A 15,329-nucleotide genomic window follows, 5' to 3' on the forward strand; every position below is an offset into this window, starting at 1 on the left:
CATCCGAGAGTGACCATACCACCCATGGCGCCCTCTCTGACCGGACGGAAGTACATAAAATTCACGGCGTGCAACAAGCCTGTGGTATGCAGCTGGAGCCCGTACAGATCAAGAATTATGCACGAGTACACATGTCGACAATTAGAACATGACGTAATTAGGTAACTGCTTGTTACTTGAAGCGCACTTCAAGTTATGGCATCGTAGCTAAAGCACGCACTCGAGCTACGTGATTGGTCGCTTCATTTGGATTATCTCGGTTTATGCAGGTATACGTGCCGTGCAACCAGCAGTCACAATAGATTCAATGTGAGTGTTGGTTTTTGTGCACATCTTGCAATCTTCAGCTAATAACCGAAACTGACGGGAATATTTCGCATGCCACGGACAAATGTGATTTTTTGCGCATCGCGTTGAACATGCACATAAGTCATCGATGCAATAAAACGATGATTTTTTCTAGAATGAACTCATGCTTGACAGTTAACGTGACACAACCAGACAAAAGGCTTTCAAAGTACAGGAAAAGAAGGTACGCTGTGTTCTATATTGACACATATGAAGGCAATTGAAGCCGGAATGCGGTCTCATGCCTCATATACAAAGACACGGAATGAAACCCTCAGGAAGGTTTTTGTTTTATGTCCCGTGTTCTCTCTGCTAGAGTGCAGTTGTAGCAGTAACTGTGAATCAGAACGTTACCTTTCCACACCACTTTCACCAAAACCCACACGTATGGGTTGAAAGTCAATCTTGTGCCATAGAAGAAATAGAAAAAGAGAACGCATACACCTGCACCCACATAGGACACAATGTTCGATGCCGACATTAAAAAAAGAAAAAAATAAATGAAAAAGAAAGACTAAAGGGAAGTACGCAGGCACACACATGTGACGATGTCGAATGCAGTTTTCATCGATATTTTATATAGCGAGTAGAGAAAACAGGTGTTCACGTGCTTGATGTATGACTGTAGCTATAGAGGAAGTGGCTGTTATACATTTCCACAGCCCATGTTCTAAAGAACGTCGTTTGCAATATAGCAGTGGAGCTAAACGCGAAGTACAAATGTCTTTAAATTATTCAGAGCCCCGATATAGTTCGTCAGATATTTCAGGTATCGCAGGTTACAGTTTTACGGCTCATTCTTTAGTTATGAGCTCATTAAGGCGCGATGCTGAAGTTTAACAATGACCAATTTAATATTTCATGGTGAAGTAAACATTACAAGCGGAGTTTTTTTTTACATAGCTTTATGCCATAACTGTCGATTATTCAGCCGTGCCTCGTTCAAACGGCACTGAGGATATATCAAAGTGTGTGTGTCTTCAAATCAAACATAGCGCAGTAGTAGTCCCTCCGCTGTACAGTTGACCTTGACATTATTAAGATTCGATGCTATCAGAAACGACAAATTTGGTCATTAAAACTCATGGTTAAGAATCGTCAAGAATGCCGTAAACGTGTTTAGTTTCGAAGCATTGCTTTAGACTACTCACTGCGGATACGCCAGCCGTCTCTCGTCAAAACGGCACGTGGCGATAGTAAAAAAACAGAAAAAAATACAATGCATGCAGAGCGACGAACTTTAACAAAACTGTGAGAAAGCATTTTCCTTTCGACGAAAGCGACTCCTTCATTCAAAATTCAACGCACACGTTAGAAGGCTCTCTCTCTCTCTCACAACTATCACCACCCCCACCAGAAAGGGGGTGGTAGAAGTCAGTCCCGAACCCTCCACCGTACGCCGCTTCTCATAGCACAGCTGTTGCATTAGGTAGTCAAATACCGCAATTTGATTTTGATTTCTCGCATCATTTGTGTCCTCCAACGCCACTGTTGAAAAATAGTTACTTTGGCCTAAAACTAGATGTGGACTTATAGTCTTCAAAGGCAGTTAAGTTTACTTGGATAAAGTGCAATATTTGGAAAACTAAACGGCAGAGACAGTACTTCACTGAAATTCAGGCATCCTTTCTGGCATTAGTCATTCAAATTAGGCACGATGTAGCGAACAGATTGGATATTTAGCCTACTTAGCTTCGGGATAACAATTCATATATTTTTATTTCGTCTTCTGGCCACTTTATGTTACGGGGTGGCTTCACTATTTGTTCCTGCTCTTTCACTCACAGACTTTCTTCCACTTCAATGAAGGGTGCCGAACGTAGGCGGGGGACATTTTATTTCCCACTAAGTCTGTTTTAGATAAGATACTTCATAAAGATGCGGCAAAAGGGGTTAAACTACAGGAAACTTATTGGAGTAAGGAGCGCCTGTAATTTTAGAGTAAGAGTAATTCTTTAATACCACGAGGAATGCATCTGTACCGGAGTTTCAAAGTTGTGTCGCTCACCTCTCTTTCCTCTTCACATGAACCCAAACCACCATTCATGGCCAGGTTAACTGGTTTGCAATTGCAGAAAAGCAACTCACCAATCTATTCCGCATATTCAGTCAATGTATGTAACGCAACCTAGGAAATGAGAAAACAATTCTTAAGAGGAAGCTTTAGCTCGGGCCCAACTCCGACGCGGCCTATTCAAATACATGTAAAACGCAGAAACGCTTTTTTGAGATAACCCCTGGACTGATCTTAATGGAATTTATTGCATTTGAAAGAGAAAGTCAAATTCTAGTGACTGTTGGAAGCGAAATTTCGATTTCGGGCCTGAATTTTGTTGAAAGAATTTTGAAAATTCCGAAAGTTCAAAAAAAAATAGAAGCGCGAAGTTTACGCATTAATAGCAATGCATCAAGAATAGATATAGTGGTTCTGCAAACGACATCCGTTAGATAACTCAAATCAGACAAATTTGATATGTCAATTTATAGCTCACATGAATTTGTTACGTTGTGTACAAGGATTCTGCAGAAGCTCTATTTCCATATTACAAAACTTTTTGAGAATCATATGTGACATATCAATTTTGTACGCTTTAGATGTTCTATTAGATGCAATTCACAAAATTTTGATATCATTTTTCATTGCTCAGTTAGGTAAACTTGATAGCTTCGTTTACTGAAAATTTGTGATCTTTGCCAATTTTTAATAAGGAGTTGACGAACTAATTTAAAAATTCTAAACCAACAGACACTAGATTTATTTTTTTTCTTTTAAATGAAACAAAACTCGCCAAATTCGCTAGAGTTGTTGCCAGAAAAAAGGGAATTCTCTTTTTACATGTATTTAGATGGGAGCACCCGGACTAAACCTTGCTCTTAAGGTTATGAACTCGTCACTTCGCTTCATTGTGTGTGCCGGGCTGGCTGCAGGGATCTATGTTTATGAAGGCGCTTTAAAAAGGTGCCCTGTATGGAGAAACGTCGTGCAATTTTAGCCAACGCTGATGTGTGCACCACCAATGACACAAAGAACCCGCTCGTGGTCGACTGATCTCGTTTCATTTCTTGTCTTACTTATACAATGCGTGCTGGCGCAATGCGTGAAGTACTGCAGGACAGAGCATCTCGGAAAGCCGAATCTCGAAGCGTATTGCAAAGGAAATTTTCGCCACTGCAAGTGGCGATTCTGGAAGTTCAATTTCTGTCTCACTCATACGTCTTCTTGCTCCAATAACTGCGTAAGAATGCCGACTCGTGCAAATGTATGACAGCCTCACTAATTAGAGAGAAAAGAGAGTATGTAAGTACTCAGACGTCAGAATCCTTGAATGAATTTCTGGGTACAAAGAGAAAAGCCCAATATCAGCGGGAATTGAAGACGGTAGAGTTTCAAAATAAACTCGATGAAATCGCGCGTTTTTCCTTTCGAAATGAAACAATGATGGAGCAGCCGCTATAAGCCACTTTGATAAATAGTTTTACTTGGTTCGGTGACTGTCCCTATATTGGCAAGAACCCACGACGCATAAAATAATCAATTCACATGTACCAAACTATCCCCGGACATTTCATAAAAAAAGACATGTCCGTAAGGAGCATATCTTTAGCACTGTGAGGACAGGTAATAAAATATTTCGCGAATACAAACCAACATTTCTCCTCTCGTCCTTGATTTAAACCCTGAACGACAGGCAGCCTAGCAAAAAAAAAAGGAAGAAAAAAAGAAGAAAAAGCCGAACAAAAGACGGAGTAACGAACGATGAATATACTAAACATACCAGTGAACTCGGCTGCATAATATTGTATAAATGTACTCGTTTCACCTAATCAAGCGTTTGATTCATTCTAAACCTCAGCAGTCGTGGAGGCATCACGGAATCAGGGTGTAGACGAGCCGTATGTCAAAATACTGAAAGATATCTGTAGCGGCTCCACAGCCACCGTAGTCCTCCATAAAGCAAGCAACAAAATACCAATAAAGAAAGGCGTCAGGCTGGGAGATACGATATCTCCAATGCTATTCACAGCGTGTTCACAGGAGGTATTCAGAGACCTGGATTGAAGAATTGGGGATAAGAGTTAATTGAGAATACCTTAGTAACTTCCGATTCGCTGATGATATTACCTTGCTTAGTAACTCAGGGGACCAATTGCAATGCATGCTCACTGATCTGGAGATGCAAAGCAGAAGAGTTGGTCTAAAAATTAATCTGCAGAAAACTAAAGTAATATTTAACAGTCTCGGAAGAGAACAGCAGTTTACGATAGGTAGCGAGGCACGGGAAGTGGTAAGGGAATACACCGACTTAGGGCAGGTAGTGACCGCGGACCCGGATCATAAAACTGAAATAATCAGAAGAGTAAGAGAGGGCTGGGGTGCGTTTGGCAGGCATTCTCAGATCATGAACAGCAGGTTGCCGTTATCCCTCAAGAGAAAAGTGTATAACAGGTGTGTCTTACCAGTACTCACGTATGGGGCAGAAACCTGGAGGCTTATGAAAAGGGTTCTACTTAAGTTTAGGACGACGCAACAAGCTATGGAAAGAAGAATGATAGGTGTGACTTTAAGGGATAAGAAAAGAGCAGATTGTGTGAGAGAACAAATTCGAGCTAATGACATCTTAGTTGAAATCAAGAAAAAGAAATGGGCATGGGCAGGACATGTAATGAGAAGGGAAGATAACCGATGGTCATTAAGGGTTACGGACTGGATTCCAAGGGACGGGAAGCGTAGCAGGGGGCGGCAGAAAGTTAGGTGGGCGGATGAGATTAAGAAGTTTGCAGGGACAACATGGTCACAATTAGTACATCACCGGGATTGTTGGAGAAGTATGGGAGAGGCCTTTGCCCTGCAGTGGGCGTAACCCGGCTGATGATGATGATGGTGATGATGATGATGATGCAACTTGTGCGTTTAACGCGGATAAAATTGGAAGAGCGTCTGTTTAGCAAAAAACCCGCCATGGTGCCTTAGCGGCTACGGTGTTGCGCTGCTACCCACGAGGTCGCGGGATCGAACGCCGGCCGCGGCGGCCGCATTTCGATCCATGGGGACGACATGCAAATACGCCCGTGTCCCGTGCACCTGGAGGCGCGTTATGATCCATAGGAGGTGAACATTAATCCGCAGTCCCACCGTAATGGTGTACCTCATAATCAAGTCGTGGTTTTGGCACGTAAAACTCATACTTAGTGCATTTATTTAAGAAGAGCTATTCTGAACAGTCCATGAATTATCCGTGGATATTGTAACAACCGCTTTGCTTTGGTTTAGGCTTGTACTTTTGCCACGCAAAGTTCTCATACGGCCTATAGACAGCAGTTAGTAATCAGTGTAGGTGTTTCCTTTTGGGCATTATGGGGGTCCTTTCTAACTGCCAGTGGGTCTTTTCGTTCAAGACAGACAAAATCCACGTGTCACTAGGCTTTCTATAGAAGCCTATGATAGACCCCGTATGTGGTAAAAAATATGCTCAGGACTTCCGCTAGGATGTTTAGGTTTTGAGATTTTTTGAGATTGTTTAGGCTTTTTCTGTAGTCACAGCATATTATGACGACGGAAATTGTGCGGACACTGGAGGCGCATTTTGAAGCTTCTGGAATTTACTTTTCACTCAGTTCCGGTGCTTGATGTCATGGCGAATATTTATATAAACACTACTACTACTACTACTACTACTATTACTACTACTACTATTACTACTACTACTACTACTACTACTACCACTACTACTACTACTACTATTATTGGTGATCAGCCCTTGTCGTACAAGGGATTTTACTGGAGCTATTGTTTTAACAACGGGACTTGAACTTGCTCCGAAGAGGTTGGTGCCTCGACAAATGCCATAGCGTCCACGTCACGAAACGTTGGCTCCAGTGAAAATCCTTGCTCGACATCTGCTGATCACTCCAAAGCTCCAGTTTCCTGCGAGACATGTTGTTTAGATTGCTACTGCCGCAGGTAATACTACTGGTACTAATAGTGCTATTACTACTTTAAGGTAAACCTCGCCGAATGAAATCGTAGACAGAGAGGGGACAATATCAGGAATGTTTACAACGCCGCCTGTCTCAAAAATCGTTTAGACAAAACTACCATCAATTGCTTGCCACAGGTCATTCTGAGTGACTCCGCGGACCTTGTGCCACAATATGCACCAAACTTCAGTCGAAGTACTGAAAATATAGATACAGGTACACGTCTTGCTTCATGTGTCATGATATGCGTACGCGATACTCGAGGAGTATCGTAAGATGGTATCTAGGACACATGTATCTTCAATTCTGTCCACCCCTCGTTCACGGGTAATGTGCTATTGGTTGTGTGCCACTATTCAACGAACGTCTTTGACCCCGACGCATTTCACTGGGTATGTGCAACTAGGTATGCGACGCTCTTCAATGAACCTCACTGACGACAACTTGGGTGACAGGGTACCTGTCAGTAGGTATGTGCCACTGTGCGTGGCCAGCTCTTCAATGACTAAAAAATCCTTTAAACTTTATCCGGTGCTGCGTGGAATCGACGCCGCTTCATACATAATCAGGCAATCTTGTCTGAATATGCATTCACCCACGTTCCACGAGCGAACTTTGTGGCGGCACCGCCAGATGGCATGGCGCGTCTAGATCTAGATTTAAACGAGCAGTCGAGGTAAGCAAGATATGTTCAGAGTATTGGTGGGGAAGAAAACAAGCAGGGAACACATTGATACGACCAGATCCGTTACAAGAATGGGTAGCGGTGCAAAGTAGATGGAGAAGCTCTTCGAAAGAAAAATAATATTAAGGAGACGTACACAACACATTTGGAGGATGCTTAATGTTCGCCTTTAAGAGTGGAACGCGACAGATTTCAAAGATCCCTGAGTGCTTGTCGCGCTTCTCGGCAACCGCAGCTTTCTTGCGTGTACGCGGAGCCGAGCGCGACGGTGTTGTAAGGAACCGAGTGGACCACGCCGTTCGGAAAAGGGTTTTGTGTTTCAATTTCCGCGTAACAGAATTGTTTTCTGGCATATTCAAATAAAACTTCCACGCTATCATGTCCGTATGTTGTGTTTAGGTCGTACATTAGGATTTTTCTGGCGTATTTTACTTTGAGGAATTCGGTTAGTTCTGCAACGCCTCTGCGCCACACGGAGGGCCTGGGTGGTCGTGGTTCGGAAAAGTTTTTCGCCAAGCGACGCCCGACGCCAACATCGGATTTCTTTTGCGACACGGGGTCGTAAACGCTTTCGCGTTAAAGTACTGGAGTGGCAAGCACAAACAGCATAGCGTATTAACTCGTGCAGGCTAGGTGGCTATTTGTCACCGCCCAGTTTCAAAACTGATGCCAATAAATCATCATCATTATCATCGAAGCGCCGGCAAGAAGTCCATCTACATGCGCCCCTTATACGTGACGCGTTTCAGCAGTGCAATGCGGTGTGTCGCTAGACATTGCTTCGATGCGAATCGCATTTACTTCGACGGTCATCGTGAGATAGGTTCTGCGGGAATTTCTTTTATTCTATAAAAAAATCAAAAACGATTCACAAGATTGAGCAGGCCTTCTGATATCAAGGAGGCTCGGATTGACTTGCTCCTTTATTTTCAATTTATCTCACTGTATGGATGAAACAGGAAGGACGTTCTGCCATTTCATGAACAACCGCTTGAGGTGCAGCTGTTGGTTTTCGAAGCCTTGATGATATAAATCCGGTAACGAGTACGATCCACGTCGAGAGAGTGCATTTTCGCTGTCTCCTGTGCCAGGTCTACCAGGAACGGCTGCTTCTCGTCATCCGACACGACCGCCGTCAACGGACTCTTCGAGGCGTATATATCTGCAATAAGCAAAGAGACAAAAAAATATGATTAAGACAGGCGCTGTGCACTTAATGGATTAACCTAACAGCGCAAAAGAAAAAACAAACACGAACCAAATGCTAGCTTTCATAAACATAAACATCTTATGGGCAGCACTTGCCTTGAGGCAACAAACCAGGAATTACTTTTTTCTTGCCGTGTTTCATTACGGAGTTTCTTGCAAACTATCTTCGGTCAACATGGAAGGACATGCGGCAAGTCTCATTAGTTGGATCGTAGTCGGAATAGAGGACGAAAAGGAAGTTTAGCGCCCCTTCCGCCTTCCTTTGAAAGCACAGTCAAAGGAAAACAGACCGATGTAACATCCACTGCTGCAGTGGCTCGGCGTTAGACGCAGAGCGGAGGAGGCGGACCGCAAATAAAACGCTTGTATTGAGGACCAGGGAAGGCCAATGCCTAGATGCGGTAGTATGCACTACGTCGCGCGAGCAGAACGCAGCTGTCGAGTTGCCACGTCCTCTCGGCGTCCACCTTTGCGGCCTTGAAGAGCAGGGGGCCCGCTTCTCGTGCCAGCGGTCGGGATAAGAGAAAGCACCTCGCCGTAGTTTTGTTTGTCGGAGCCCCGACGATTGCCGGATGGCTCGCTCAGCCTGTTTGCGAACTAAATGTGGCCGCGGTAGCCTTCACAGGCACCCCCATCTCTCTCTCGCTCTCTTTCCCTCACCTCCCCCCCCCACATATATGTATGTGTGTGTGTGCAGCGGTGCAGCGGTGAAGCGGTAAGAGGTGCAGCGATGGCGCAGAGGTAGATCACCCGCCTTTTGTGCAAGAGGTCCGTGGTTCGAATCCCGGGGCCACGCAATTTTCCACCGGATTAAAAAAAAAGAATCCGCGTGTTGTTAAAACTGCATAAACTGGCCTGGTGTACGTGTGTGGCCTGATTCCGGTGACCAGAACGGGTAACGCACTCCCTCACCAGAGCAGGATTGGCCACCCTTGGTGCAGTACTTGGCCACAACCTCCTATATGAACACAACAATATATATGCATACATGTTATTTTATTTACATACACGCTCTTTTAAGCTTTCCTCTCAAGTGGGCGTGTAGTTTTCACAAAACATGACGTGGGATGATCACGTGAAGTACATTATTATTAACTATCTAGGACAACCGGCATTATGCGCCGCCTCTGCTACTATTTTCCTACCTCTGTTAACATACTCATATATAACTCTTTATTTTCTTCTCTAGTGAATCACACGTTTCTTGTATGGTCAATACCAACAGCTGCAAACGTTAGCAAGCTTTACGTCCAGCAAAAAAGCAATTTGCTCGTTGCCTGTAAAGTCCCATATCGCTACCACACTGCAGACTTGTTTAAGAAGCACCACATCATCCAGGTTCCATCAATGTGCGATTACAAGCTATGTCGCTTATATAAACTTGGTTTGCTGAAAAATAATGATGCTATGACAAACCTGGCAAGGCTAGAGAAAAACTTCCTCGCCTACAATGTACGCCATTCTGAAGTGTGGTGTGTGGCCAAATGTAGAACCAATTGCGGAAATCAAATGTTTAATTTTCAATTACCTACACTTCTAAACCACATACTAAAAGAAAATAAGAATGACATATTTAGTACATCACCAAAACAACTGCGTTTAATGTTTGTATAATGATGTGATACGATGATTTCGTTTTTCTTTGTGACTACTGTATAATCCCCTTTTCCAGCGACGTTTTATAACCCCTGTAAGTGTTTCCTCTTAGTAGTCCGTACTCCCTTAGCCGCACGCTTTTATGCTTCTCCGTGTGCTAGGGGGCCAGGGTTCCTCAAGCTGTGCTTATAGCTTTTACCTGTCCTCCTAGTATTTTTTCTTGTTTCATAATAAAATTCAATCGAATTCAAATCAAGATGAGAAGCCGGCTAGGTGACTATTTGTCGCCACCCTGTTTCAAAGTGGATGCCGATAAATCGTCCTGATCATCATCATGGCGGCTCACTAGATAACGCGCTCTATACATCCAGCCCGCATATTTGTAATACCCTTGAAAATTGTGTGATGGAATCCTAAGACTAGTAACTAAGTGACGAAGTTGTAAGGAAACGTTCAACTGTATGTAAAGGTGCTAGCGGATCTCAAGGGTATCAGGCCTCGGCTGCCGATGTTCTCCATGAAGACAGAGTGGGAGTTTAAATAGATCCACTAATGACCGACAAAGGTATGCCAGAAAAAAAAAAGGTGCTGCAGCTTTAACGTTGCCGATGAGCGCGCATCGGACATTGCAGAAAATTACTACATGTTTCTATGCTGCCGTCAAAAGTACTTTGTGCCAGCTGGCAGCGCATGGTGCATAGGCACTTACCGGCCAATAGTTCGAGGCTGTGATTGTCGAACGCCGTAGACACTGGGAGCTCCAATATGCTCGGCGAAAGTCCAGCATCTTCCAGAAGCCTGGAAATGTATGCAATGCGCTCGTCGTAGTTCATGTCTTGCGTCTTCGGTGCTAACCCGTCGACGACCTGGATAGCGAGAGAATGGAGTCAAGAAACGTAAACTTCAAGCGTTACTTCGATATGTTCACCCGACAGCCCTATTTGCGGCACCTGCGGCTGCGAAGAGACGATTGAGCACCTCCTTTGTGACTGTCCCAGCTACAAAGTGCCAAGAACAGTGCTCGTAACCGCGCTCGAAAAACTGGATAATCGCCCCTTTACAGAGGAGAAAGCTCTAGGACACTGGTCCAGACGGGCTTCGGCACTCAAGGCCTTAAGGGCTTTGCTAAAGTTTTTAAGGACATGCGAATTGTGAGATCGCCTTTGAATGTTGTATCGCGTAGTATCGCGTTACTGCCTGAATTTCCTTTTTTTTCTCCTCTTCTTCTTCTTTCTCCTTTTATTCCCTTTACTCCTTTCCCCAGCACAGGGTAGCCAGCCGGTACTTACACTGGCTAACCTCCCTGTCTTTGCTCCTCCTTGTCTCCCTCTCTCTCAATATGTTCGCCATCTTAGCTCACCATATGCTCTCTTGCGGAAAGGTGTATTGAACGATGTATAGTTTTGCGAGGTGCGTGATTGATGCCGAGAAATGCCCCTTACACTAGAGGGTGACGCCGATGACGGCCGAAACGCATGAGGGCCGAGTTTACTTCCACGACACAAAACTTTACGGGCAGCTTCGTTACTGGGCACTTCGTTTGCACGTGTTCATCAGGTTTAGACACTTAGACTGCACATCTAAATTGCCCTCAGTATTCTTGAAGGCTGAAACTGATCTTGCTGGAGACAGCTACGTTGGCGCCTGCCCATGCCGGGAGGACAAGCTGAATAAATTGAATACTGAATGAAAGTACTGTTTAGCTTTACTAGTAAAATGAGCTTCGGCGACAGAAAATGAGCGATTCCTGCCGTGGCACGAGGCTTGGTGAAGCAGAAAGAATCAACACAATGACGAAAAAAATAAAACGAGCGGCGATTAAATCATGGTTATGCTAGAAGAATGCCAGCAAACTTAAGAGTAGGAAAAATCGAGAGGCAGACATAGACAAAGAGACAGGAAGGCGGCTGGCCTTTGTCTATGTCTGCCTCTCGACAAAGGCAGGAAGGTGGCTGACCTTTGTCTATGTCTGCCGCTCGATTTTTCCTACTCTTAAGTTTGCTGGCATTCTCCTAGAATAACCATGTACCAACTAGCCCAACAAGCTACTCTCATGAATTAAATCATGGACTTTTACCGTCTGGTCTCCCTGACGTCATCGGTTTTGACAGCGTTTACTTGAGTATAGCTAGACGTTAGAAGGTGAGGTAGGATTTACAAACAAGCTGAAGAACCCGGAGACCCAACGTGGCCATTTGAAGAACCTTTACGGCACGTATATGGCAGAAAGAGGTAACGAAAATGCACTTTGTAATCTGTCATGTAACACTGCCACCCCCGGGCACTGATTTCGCAGAAAGAAAAAGAAGAAAGTTTGTCCTGCCCTTTCTCCTTCAGTAATCGACATAAAAAAAACAAATTAGATTTCAGCAAACAATTTCATGCACAGAAAACTATTTAGTACTGCTTGGTATGGTACTGCTCACAACCATAAATGAACGTTTGTCTTGTATATCCTCTGAAATAGTTGCAGATTTAACATGTTGTGCGACTGTAAAATATCAGATCTTCCTGAATTCGGCACGGACTTCACGTTGCATTACGTTGTTCAATACGGCCACTACTACTGCAGGCTGCATAGTTTGCTGGGGACAAACATTTCGTCGATCGCGTGCCTCCCGCCGAACTGTTGCTACAAGTAATTGTTTCGGCAATCAGGCATACTTGACTGGACTTACATGAACTCTAAAGGAAATATCAACGAGGCCCGAGAGTGACGCCCGCCACCCCTCTCCACGTGTGACTAAAACGGGGGGGGGGGGGGACACAGGCGACGAGTTATCGAGAGCCGCAGGTCAGAAAATTGCTCGAGCATTAAGCTCAACCGTAAGCGAATCGCCTAGACTATGTGAAACGTCGGCTGACCTTCACCCAAATGTTCACTCTGCGCGTGTTTTCACTTCCTTCGTGTTTTTTTTTTCCTTGAGTTAATTCGGATAGAAAACAAAGGACGCATAGACAACCATGCCAGAGTCATTTGTGGGCCTTTCGGCTACCGTGTCACCCAGTCCCCTCCCCTTTCGTGCATGACGGATGCGAGTCACGGGAAAAGAAAAAAGAAAACAAAGAACGCACGAAAAAGAAGAAAGGAAAGTAAGTACTAAGCGAGACACACACGCATACGCGAAATACGACAAACACGCCACGAACAAAGCACGCGTGCGAGTCGGACGAGGGATAAACAAAGGAGAGAAAAAAAATTACCGACGATTACGTTACTTCCTAATGCGAAATTTGAGCGCAGCAAATAAGCTGTTTCACCTTTTCGATAGATTGAGGCAAAGAAATCGAGCAACACATGTATGCGCTATCACAGAATTTTTTTTTTCACACGTATTCCTTTAACAAAGACTGCACTAACAGTTCTTGACAGTCATGAAGGAAGCTTTGTGGTCGGAGAAATAGACTGATATATGTTCGACTTGGTACACCAATGCTTGATTCTCAAAGACGAGATCTATACAAGTCCCTCGCGAGGTTGTCACAGCCGTGGGACGCGTTACGAGCGAGAGGAACGGGATGTTCTCCCGCATAAGTGTTAGGAAATCGCTGTTTGTCTTTATGTCAACATTAAAGTCCCCCACTACTAACATCGGTGTGGATCGATGGACGGTTAATGCGAGTTGCAGGAAGTGCACGACGTCTTTCGTGAGTGCGGTAGCGGACTCACGAAAGCGGTACCAGTCGGTCGCTGCTAGCGCTGGGGGGATGAAAGGGGGGCGGAGCTGGTTACGAGGCCGACGACAACGCCGACGACGACGCGAAACCCAGGAACGGACGACAAAGAGCCATTTGTGTAGCCAGCCCTCCCCCACAGTCTCTCCTCCTCCCTTCCATCATCCTCCCTCGCCCGGAGAGCCAACAGCGCGCATGCGCGGCGGCGGAGCAGATTCGTCGGCGAGCTGGTTACGAGGCCGACGACGACGCGAAACCCAGGAACGGACGCCAAAGAGCCATTTGTGTAGCCAGCCCTCCTCCACAGTCTCTCCTCCTCCCTTCCATCATCCTCCCTCGCCCGGAGAGCCGACAGCGCGCATGCGCGGCGGCGGCGGAGCAGATTCGTCGGCGAGCTGGTTACGAGGCCGACGACGACGACAACGCCGACGACGACGCGAAACCCATGAACGGACGCCAAAGAGCTGCGCTCTAAAATATGGAGTAGAGCTAGATTGATGGATAGAAAGCATGTAATTGTATTCCATGGGCCAAGGTGTCACTTTGTTGAGTAGAAAATTGGTGTTACCCAATTTGGAACTACTCGCGCGAAATCAGGTGACTTGAGTAAATCGCCCAACCCCAGCCTTCTATTGTGGTCTATGTGAAATGTCCAGTGCAGACGTCACAGGAGAGGTGCCATAGTTCAGAACCGGTGCCTAAACTACGATTTCCCATTTTCGTCAATTCCTCGCTTACGAAAACTGTTGTTGCTACGAATGACGAATTCGTTGTTAGAGAATCCTAATCTTTCAATCTACCTCGACTTAATATTTTCCTACATTGTCCCTTTTAAAGCCCCAATGCTCAATTGACACTCACGTGAGAATACTTGCTCCAGCGATGCTTTTTAACGAGGTTCCGGTTGACGTCCACAGACCGCACAGAGGCGGGGAAAATCAGAAGGCACTCGCCGCGAGGCTTCAGAAGTCGGGCCACGTTCTTCAGCGCCTTAGCCTGGTCTCGCACCCAGGTGATAGTGTGAAACGAGTACACCCTATCGAAGAGACCATGCTCGTCGACGAACTCGGCCACGTCCGTGTCCTTCCCTATGTCCAACTTCCTGTACTCAAGCCTGTCATGATGGTAGTAACGAGCTGCGTGCTCCACCATGTCGGCCGACACGTCGACGGCGACGATGCGTCGGCACGGCAGGCATCGAGGAAGCAGCTCCTCTCGCGTCAGGTCTCCGATCCCGCAGCCAACGTCCAGGAACTGCTGCGTCTCGTCCGGTTCGCGTCGGAACACCTTCTGGCAAAAGTCCAGCATCCACCTGGTTTGCTGCCTCGGGAGCCGCTTGTCTCCTTCGAATTGATGCGGCTTGAAGGTGACGACATTGCAGGTTCCACCTTGCGAGACGAGCGGAAAGAAGCAGAGGCGGGGTTCTTAACGAGGTGTCCTTGAACCTGTCATGGCGGTTAGCTTTCTGGTTTTCTTTTATATATAAAGGCGCTGCTTCCGAGCAAACTAAGGTTGCGTGTTTGTATATAGGCCTCAGTGATCATATTATGATGAAACGAAAATGCGAAAACGTAAGCGTAGTTTCACTTATGCGCACATTAAGGAACGCGAGGTGGTCAAAATTATTATGAAGCTTCAGACAAGCGAATTCATGAGCCTTAGTTTAAACACTATGTGAAACATCATATGGCAAGCAAAATTTCCCGGAACCAAATCGATCCCATTCCTAACACCCTTTCCCTGCGAAGCCGTTCCCGCATCAGTGGAAACTAGGAGGCTCGCAATAAGCGAATAAATTAGGCAGAAATCATTGAGGCAGATGTCGTTTCAAGGAAAT

The sequence above is a fragment of the Dermacentor albipictus genome, chromosome 10 (assembly GCF_038994185.2).
Source record: "Dermacentor albipictus isolate Rhodes 1998 colony chromosome 10, USDA_Dalb.pri_finalv2, whole genome shotgun sequence".
NCBI classification, from domain to species: Eukaryota; Metazoa; Arthropoda; class Arachnida; order Ixodida; family Ixodidae; genus Dermacentor; species Dermacentor albipictus.